The sequence below is a fragment of the Nymphaea colorata genome, chromosome 6 (genome assembly GCF_008831285.2).
Source record: "Nymphaea colorata isolate Beijing-Zhang1983 chromosome 6, ASM883128v2, whole genome shotgun sequence".
Taxonomy (NCBI): Eukaryota; Viridiplantae; Streptophyta; class Magnoliopsida; order Nymphaeales; family Nymphaeaceae; genus Nymphaea; species Nymphaea colorata.
In genome coordinates, this window is record NC_045143.1 from 24,265,106 (window position 1) to 24,275,184 (window position 10,079).

The following is a 10,079-nucleotide window of genomic DNA, read 5'->3' on the forward strand; positions in this document are numbered from 1 at the left end:
GTCATTATGACTTTGTGTGAACTGCTTCTATCACAAGGTCGGATGTGCTCCTGTGGATGATATGAGAGTGGAGTGCCTATGGTGATCATTGCTACTGCCGCCTTCCCGTGGTCAAGAAATGGATTCCTTAATACCTCAGGGATGCTATCATCACCAATCTTGAGATCCTTGTTGATGAAGTATTAGATAATACTTTTGAGTACAAAACAATCCTTATTGTCTTGACCAGGGGTACGATGAAACTTACATAGTTTTTCATTATCTCCTCCCATCATTTTCGGAGGCTCTGATACTTTTGGCAAGACGATAGTTCCTTTGGCAAGGAGGTACTGACTGAGAGGAGTGAATTTCAAGTCATAACCCCAACCTGGGTGTTTGTTTTTTGTTTCATCATTGCCTTTGGAAAACTGCGTGTTCTTCCTGTGATTGACTTCTTTATCCTGCTTATAATAGGTGTTGTTGTCCTTTCGAATGCCGACATTAGTTATGAAGTGTGTAGGCAACTCTGTCCTTCATCCTTTCTTTCCATCTTCTTTGTACTTAGGAGCAAATATTCCATCAAAACCACCATCAACAATTCCTTCCTCTATTGAATTTGTTTGTTCAATCAACTCGGCAAAAGTCTTGATCGTGGCATTGCAGTTAAGATTTTTCAAGGGTTGAGCAAGATTCTTACTGATGAGTGACAAAGCTTGTGTTTCAGAAATGCGCTCCGTCATCTTGTCGCATTGAATTCTCTATTTTTAGATGAATTCTCGAGCATTTTCTCATTGTTTTTGACGGAGACTGCAAATGGTACTGAGGGTTGGAGCCATGGGAGTATTTTGTTCAAATATTTCAACAAATATGTTAATTAATTTGTCAAATTCCATTAGTTCGACTGGGTTGATATTTTCTTTGTACCATTGTGCAGCGATAACTTCAAGACTTCTTGGAAAATAGCGAACAAAGCTATATTATTTGTGTGGATTTTGTAGCAATCACTGAAGAAGGTTGAAATATGAATGTGTGGGCAGGTGGTTTCATCATATTTGACGAACTCCTTGGGCAAGCCTTTCACGTCTTTGTCCCCTTCAATACCAAGGTAGTAATCCTCACATGAGTATGAGCGTTTTCCTTTTTCCCTAAGTTCAAGATTATTTATTCTTTTCTTCATTTCATAAAACCTGCGCTTAGTTGGACTTTCATTGTTACTTGATTCGACTAATTCTAGCTTTATTTGTTTCTTTTTGCCCTTGATATCTTTTACTTTCTCTGCAGAACTCTCATTATCCGAGCTACTGCTGGTGATGTACTTCTTTGTCTTTTTTCCTTTTTTGGTAGGTTTTCTCTTTCTTTTGGGTTTCTCTTCCGAACTTTCAGTGGTGACAGGGCTAGGTGAGCTGCTTTTCACTATAATTTCTTCTCTTCTTGCTTTTCTTTATTGTCTTCTTCTTCTTGAGAGGAAGCAGTTCAGGTTTTTCCTCCTTACTAGTTGCTGAATCTGAATCCAGAGGATCTTCATCCCCATCTGTAAGGGAAGATTTGTTGTTTTTCTTCTTTCTCTTCTGTTTGGTAGCTTTTTGAATTTCTGATTATGGAGTAACAATCTGGGTCTTTTGTTCTTATTGTTTCCTTAGGAATCGCTTCATGAACAACCATAACATATGGCAGCCTTTTGGCTCCATTGCTGGGAAGCCGAGTGTTTCTAACATAGGCTCAGAAGATGAAGCCTCGTTGTAAGGAGCTTGCTTAACATGTGCTTTGGTCTCAACCATCTTGTTGGCTTTCAATTATTCACCTTGTGAGATAGGAAAACGAAGAGTCATTGGAAGGAAATGATGACAAAATGAAGGTTCATATTGCATGAAGAGCTTTAAAAGTTACATCCAAAGAAAACACTAACAAAAATGACACAAACTGAAGATGAAATAAGGAGTACAAAGTTGACAACATAAACTTTTAGGGAAGGATAGATGATGGTTAGTTGGCATCCCACCACTCGGCATATTTCTTATTGACCATTGGTATTGTGAACCAAGATTAGGATATCTGTGCCTTCAATTCTTCTCGAGCTACTGCAAACAATGTCGCCCATTGAGGAGAACTGAGGTTGAATTCGGGAATAGCTCTGATTGGTGTATGCAAAAAAACCATCTTCTGTCTCTGAGAGAGTTGTCTCATGCATCTATCAGCACAATAATCAACTATGAAATAAGGGCCCAAGAGTGTGTACACCTATGATAATGGTGAGTGTATCAAGGCGGGCCCTGACGACGATCACAATAGTCCCAAATGATCTCATCTCCATCCAACTGCTCGATCAAATGGTGGTATTATTCTAAGATTGTCAATGCTCCATCAATGTTTCTGAATAGACTAGCTTGGTGTCCTGCGTGCTTGAGAAACCACAATTGCAAAGTATATGTGCATCCTTCTATTAAGTCGGTATCTCCAATGGTGAAGTAGGTGAGTCCTCGATAGAGAAAAGCCAAGGCTGTCATTTCTACTGACAAGTGTCGGGTCCTACTATGCCCCCATATCTAAAAAAGTTGGGCAATACGAACATCTAAGACGTCACTTCCATTGGTGAAAAGGGTCACTCCCACTGTGCAGAGCATCATACAATGTTTAATTCTTCTTATGACTTTTCGAGGTAAAGTAGAATGTTCAACATAGGCTTCGAATTCTTCATACAAGTTTTTCAAGTTGATGCTTTGGCTTTCATAACTTTCTACTAGGGGCCAAGTCTTTCGTTCAGTAAAGTAAGCTATAAGATCATTTGCATTAACTTTGGTCGGATTTGTGAGGAATTGTTTCTCTAATTGTTTATTTGGGTCATAAGTTGGGGTGGGGAGGTCTAGTATTTCAGCAAATTCATCTAATAACATTGTCATTTCTTTCCATAGAAACCAAAAAAAGGAGGTCCTTGGGTTCTATCGCTCTACATGCATCAAATTTCCATCCCCTGTTTGCATTCCTCCAGCTGCCACTGTCTCTAGCCCACATTCTTCAAAGTAGGAAGGAAACATCCGAGAGAAGGTGGAATGTCAAGAGCAATATCATTCGAGAGCCAAAGGTTTAGAGATGTAAGTAGACCGTTCAGGTCCTTCCCCGAAGAGGATGTGATCATAAGGGAAAGTGACACCATATTGGAAAGAATACATCTTGAATGATGACTCTGAAGGGTAGAGATTAAATTAGTGAAAAAGTTTGACTAGGTTGACAAAGACAATATGGAGTAGAGGTATATAACGAGGTTATAAAACATCACATAAGATTTTATGCACATCCATATGTCATTTGAAATAATTTTGGACAAAATGGATAAAGGGACATAATTGAAATAATTTTTGTGCCACGATAATCTAATGTCAAGTTATGCTTATATATTTTAGCCAAATGACTTAGTACTAGCATAGATTCATCCTTTGGCAACTAAGTGTAGGGTTCATCAACTTTTTCTTGATCACTCGATATACCACAAATTACCACTCATGGTCCTAACAAGGGGGCATTGCCACCCAAGGTGTGGTCCAGTTGTAAGGCTTAGTCTTGTGCTACCCTGTAAAACCAAATTCGGCAACATGATGACCGAGACAAATAGGTATGAAGAATTTTGAAATATGCAAAATCAGTTGTCTCTAATGCAATGTTAAGTAAGATGATGACTAAAATAAAGGAAGAACAAACATTGTTTTCAAGCAACTCTTAACTTGAGGAGAGTTATATTTGATACTAGATCTAAGTGAACATGATTGATCCTCTTCACTTAGTCTTATATGCAAGAAAGCAAGCACAATCATCAGACAATGTAATGAAATGCCGATGGGGTGAAGCCCAAAGTAGGGGACATGCTTTATCATTAGCAATATGTGAGATGTGTAAGTTTGTGAAAATGCATCAATGATAATCCTAGCCAAATGATGACAGGTCCCATCCCTGTCGCCATCTGTTTGCATCCCCAAAATTTCTTTGGTTTTTGGAGTGCTACAAAAAAATGAGTTTTGTTTTGAAAATGAGAGAGAAAGGGACTCGTCCATCAATACGAGGATCGACCGTTCTCGGTGTTTTTACCAGGGGTAATCAATCCAAAGGCTATGTTTATTATTGATGCATTTTATTTTGGCTTAAATATCTTTTTCATTCTACGTGCGGTGTTGTGTTTCAGAAAATGTTGAAGACTTGATATTTTAAGATTTGGTGACAGTTTTGAAGAATATTTCGAGAGTGTAAAGCATTTTGATTTGAGAAATTTTGAATTGAAAAATCTTTATAAATATCATTTGAAAACATTTGAAGATCATTTTTAGAAATAATTTTGGTGTTCTGTCAAGACTTTAAGTAAGTTTGAGGTTTTACTCTAATTTGGTTACTGCCTAGTTAGAGCTCCATTTCATCTTGCTTAAGTTCTTTCGGAGAGGTGCTTGTGATCGTTAGTGATATTAACTGAGTGTTAATACATGAATGCATTGATTCTATATGATTAAAAGAGAATAAAGCATTTCTACCATAACATTCATCTAAAAGCATTCCTGCCATGACATACATCTAAGATTTTGTTTTTATCATTATCATATATAAGAAGGAAAAGTTTTTGAAAATAGATTGGGGTTGTAAACCATCAAGCATGAATCCAATATTGGGTCATTACTTGATTTTTGGTCCTAGTAAAGTCGGTAAATAAAAGGATCTTAGAGGAAAAATATTTAAAAAAAGTAAAAAGATAAAATGCTCCCAAAGAAAGAAAGGGAGAAAGATAGAAAAATATGTACATATATATGTATATACCATTACATATGTACATATATGAAAGTTTGTAAAAATGATATTGATTTGAAGAGAAAGAGAGATTTTAAAGGAAAAGAGAAAAATATATATATGTGTATCTATAAAAGATTTGTAGGGGAAGATATTCGTTTTGAAAAGAGAAATAAAAGATTCTAGGAAGATAAAATAGAACACATATGTATATACATTCATGTATATATAAAAATTTGAAAAATAGAATGCGGAAACATAAAGAGATAAGGATGAAGGGAATCATCATGTGCACATATATGTATATAACATGTATATACATATGTGTCTTCATGAGATTAAAAATCAAAAGATGGCTTAGAATAACCGACTTCAAGTTTGATGTAGGCCGGAGGGGAGCTTGGACTCGTGCAAGAGTCTAAGCTGAATCTCCAAAGCCACATTAGAAAAAGCATGATTTTAAATATTTTTATATATGACCATCAAACGTAATGATTTTGTTTGTTACAAGGGAATATCTTCTACCATTGGGTAGGAAAGGAAATCGAACCGCATGATAAGGTGCTCATTAGGGTTTTCCTAATTGGATGATTAGAAAGGAAACTAACACAAAATGAAATGAAAATGCATATTAACATATACATATTCGTGAGGGCTTTCTTTGAGTTGGACAAGCCCCAACCTCAAAAATTAATACAAAAATAAGGAGAAAATCCCAAACCACACTCTCATTCTCGTCGTGCATTTACATATGAATAGAATAGATTAAGCAACTATGCATGGATCATATCTTAAAACAAAACAATATTCAAAGAAAGAGAGAGAGCATGATTCAATCATAAAATGAAATATCATCTTATTTTCTCATACTCCCGGTGCACTCAAACATAGCTTCTTGACTCTAAAATAGAGATTTGAGAGCTATCTCATATGGCCATGGGTTGATGAAGATGAGAGGAAATAAGTGAACCAAAATAAAGCAACATTCAAGAAAAGAACATGTTCCAATCATAAAATGAAATATCACTTCACCTTCTCATGCTCTCAGTGCACTCAAGAATAACTTCTTGACTCTGAAAAGGAGATTTTAGAGCTATCTTGTATGGCCATGGGGAGATGAAGAAGATAGAAAATTAGGAAACCAAAACAAGGCTACATTCAAGAAAAAGAGAACATGTTTCAATCACAAAATGGAATATCATCTCATCTTTTCATGCCCCGGTGCACTCGAGCGTAGTTTCTTGACTCTACCTATGGCCATGGGGAGATGAAGAAGAGAGAAACAATAGAAAGAATAGAGTGGGGTGTTGATTACATGCCTCTAAAGAAAATGATTTGAGGGAAAAAATATCACCCTTGCTTCGAATGGTCCTAGATTCACCTTGAATGGAGCTCCAAGATGATAAAGAGGAGGCCTCCAAGAGATCTTTCATGCTTTCTTGAAGGGTTGTAGCTTGGTGGAGCTTGCTCCCAAAGTTGGAGAAGAAGATGAAGAATGAAAAGGAAAGAAGAAGAGGGAAATGGCGGAAAAGAGCTAACAATTCTAAGTCTTCAAGTGAAAATGCACTAGAGCTTCTCCAAGGGCTAGCTCATGCCCAAGAGGGAGGATAATGGGGGTTTTTATAGAGAGTTTTGGTGGCAAAACTCAAAATTCAATTTTTTTTGAATTTCACAACATTTTCATGCGAATTTCAAATAATTTTCTTTTTTTTGAAAAAGAAATAGGTTTGAAATGAGTATGATTGGCTATTACACCCGCAAGTCCTTTTTTGAGGTGTAGGCAGGGCTAATGCCCACTGAAAATGTTTAAAAATGCCCTCCAATGGTCGATTTTGAAGAAAAAATGGGGCTTGCGCACTAGACATGCCCCGAAAGGCGCCTTGGCAGTGCATGCATATAGCAACGTGCAAGCGTTGCCGCAACTGCGCATGCGATCACACAGTCGCACGCGCGGTCACGCGGCATGCTACAGCATGTCGCGCGCGATCCCGCGAGCGCGCGACTGCACGTTGTGGGACACACAAAAATTCAAATTTTTTATTTTTTATTTTTAAAATTTGAATAAAACCAAAATGAAAAACATTTTTTATTTAAAATGTAAAGAAAAGGTTTTTGTTAAAAATGGGCGGCCAACTCCATTTTGGGTTACTCCGGGCTTGTTTTGAATCCGAATTGGGTTTCAGATCCGAAGATTAAATTCGAATATAGTATTTTGGAAAAAAATTGGGGTGATTACAATACATCACGACTAATCATCAGCTGCAAGTTTGAGTTGATGGTAAATTGGTAGGTGAGTGAGATAGACATTATTACTTAGAAGTGGATGGTAGGAATGATGGTGATTACAAGCCCATCTCTACGGTAAAATGGTTTCTCGAACAGAGTGACTCGAGGTAGAAGTTTATCGGTCTGCAAGCGAGCAAAGGCGATTCTCCATAACCTTTCAAAAGTTTGGGTTGTCCATAACCCTTTGAAAGTTTGTAGCAATAGAGAGAGTTCACAACAACAGAGGGTGCGGTTCTTGTCATCGATCGAAGAGTGTAGGTTGGAGCAAGTGTAAGGACGTTTGTTGGATCAATTCTTGGAAGCAACCAGAGGCTGAGATGGTTCACAACAAAGCGAGCGGAGTTCACCTGCCGAAGAAAGGTTAATTGTGACAAATCTAGTCTATTTTTTCTAAGTTAGTCTTGCACGTTCATACGTTGTAGGAAATGTTACAAAGATAATGAAATAACAATGTGTGTATACTGTAAAAGATAAATAGAAGGTAATGAAATAATAAAATGAGAACATGTATATACTGTAAAAGATAAACTGAATGATATAACATGACAAGGTGTCTATACTACAGAAGATAAACAGAGAAATATGAGATAATGAAATAACAACACATGTATATATTGTAGAAGATAAACAAAATGATATGAGATAATAAAATAACAATGTATGTATATACTGTAGAGGATAAACAAAATGATATAGGATAATGAAATAACAACGCGTCTATACTATAAAAGATAAACAAAAAGATATGAGATAACGAAATAATAATGCATGTATGATAGAAGATAAACAAAATGATATGAGATAATGAAATAACTCATATCCTTGTGTTTATCTTATACAGTACAAACACATTGTTAATTCATTATTTGTAACACACAAAAAATCTAGTCGTGTATCGAAGATTGTGAGGGATTTTGGGCGACTTACAAAGGGGATTGTTAAATTATTGATTGTCTTGGTTCTTAGCATTTTAGGGTTGGGACCAAATCCGCTAGGTGGCGGGTTGAGATATGCCGGATTAAGGGCACGAGCCTAGGAGTGGGTCGGATCATTATAGTGGTAGAGCACGGTTCAACACTCGGACCTAAGGTCCCACACGCATAGACGCCTATGTCTTAAAGGGGATGGATTGTAACACTTCAAAAGTCGAGTCTCGTATTGAAGATTAAGAGGGATCTTAGGAGACTTACTAAATGGATTGTTAAATTGTTGGTTGTCCTAGTTATTAACCTTTTTGGACTTGGAACCAAAACTGCTGGGGGCAGGTTGGGATCTTCCACACCAGGGACCTAAGCCCAAGAGTGAAATGGTTCACTATATTATCTCATCTCCTTTTGTTTATCTTATACAAATATGGTAGATACATTGTTACTTCATTATCTTATATTTTCACATGTTGTTATTTTGTATTCTCATATCCTTCTGTCTCTTCTACAATATATATATGTGTTGTTATTTCATTATCTCATATCCTTCAGTTTATCTTCTATTCTATACAGGCATTGTTATGTCATTATATTATTGTTTGTATATCTCTTGCCCTATATAGCATTGCTATCCACTATCTCATATCTCTGTGACTATCTTATACATACATTGTTATCTTTTACCTTTTTCCTTACTGTAGACATTATCTCATGTTTCTTTTACATCCTATAGATCAACCAGGTCAACTTCAAGCAATATGAAAGAATTCCACACCAAGCATCCACTATACAATGTTTGTTGGAATGAAATCATATTAGACATGGAGAATTTTATTGTAGATAGAATGATAGGTGTGGACGATGAATGGAAAGAACTGTCAAATAAAGGGACACCTGAAGCTGCCGTTGTAGCATAGCATAGGGCACCTAAAGGTGCCATTTTGTCAGTGGTGTAGAAGGAGAATGAAGGGGCAAAAGAAAATTGGGAGGAGCATGTTGTGGAGACGGAGAACAAAAGGGTGAAAGAAAATTAGGAGGAGGTGGCAAAAATGGAGGGACATGCCATAGAGATGGAGAATGAAGGGGAGGAGGAAAATGATGAGGAGGAGGTAAAAAAAACAGAGGTATAAGCCTCAGGGTCGAAGAAGGAAGGGTAGAAGGAAAATGAGGAGCAACAGCTCAGAGTAGAGAACATCGAGGAGAATCCGTTATTGGATGAACCAAAGGAAGCCATCTTACAACCTACGGTAGTTACAAATGTGTAGACTGTAGCTGTAGATGCACTAAAGATTATAGGTGCCAAGTAAAGGAGAAAATGGCTATTATATGATATCGATGTAAGTAACCTGTGACGTTTATTTAAGTGTTGTAATTAAAGTTTTTGTGTCAGATAATGTTATTCAGTTGTCCATTGGTATGAAACCTATTGGACTTCCAGAAGCAAAAATTGGTGAGATTGCAATTCTCGGGGCTATTGTCCTTTGGCGCCATGGAACTCTAATGGGGGCCCTTGTATGCCCTAGCTCAAAAGTGAAATTCTCAAACAAACACATTTGTCTTTGACGGATTTGAGATGACGATCAGCTTAGATGACATTGCTAGGCTGTTAGATCTAAAAAATCTCGAAAACCCTGTGCCTGGGACATCCAGGTAGAGCTTGAGAGGGAAGAGTAGTGATAATCTAGAGTTGACAGATTTGAAGTTTCAAAATGTCGTGGCCTTTGGGGGAAAGTCGACGTCAATAATTGTGGCACCACTATAGAATAAGTGGCAGCTTGCAAAGCATGATGCACCTTCATAGGAGGCGGACCAAGCATTGAGGTCCTTGCTTGTTTATTTATTTAGCCTGTCTTTTTAGTGACAATATAGGCTCTAGAACAATTTGGCAGTACATCTAATTTTTTAAAGATGTAGATCAGATTCACTGCTATGCATGAAGGTCAGCTATGCATTTGCATTGGTATAGCTAGTTAGAGTGATTTAAGAGTGGAGTTACATCTATGGGAGGAGGTGGGTTGTTGCTGTAGGTATAAATAGTATCTTCATTATGTAAATTTATTGCCAAAAAGATTATCTTTCATCTTGGTAATATCTTTACTTTATTTTCAATTCTAGATGTGGGAGCAT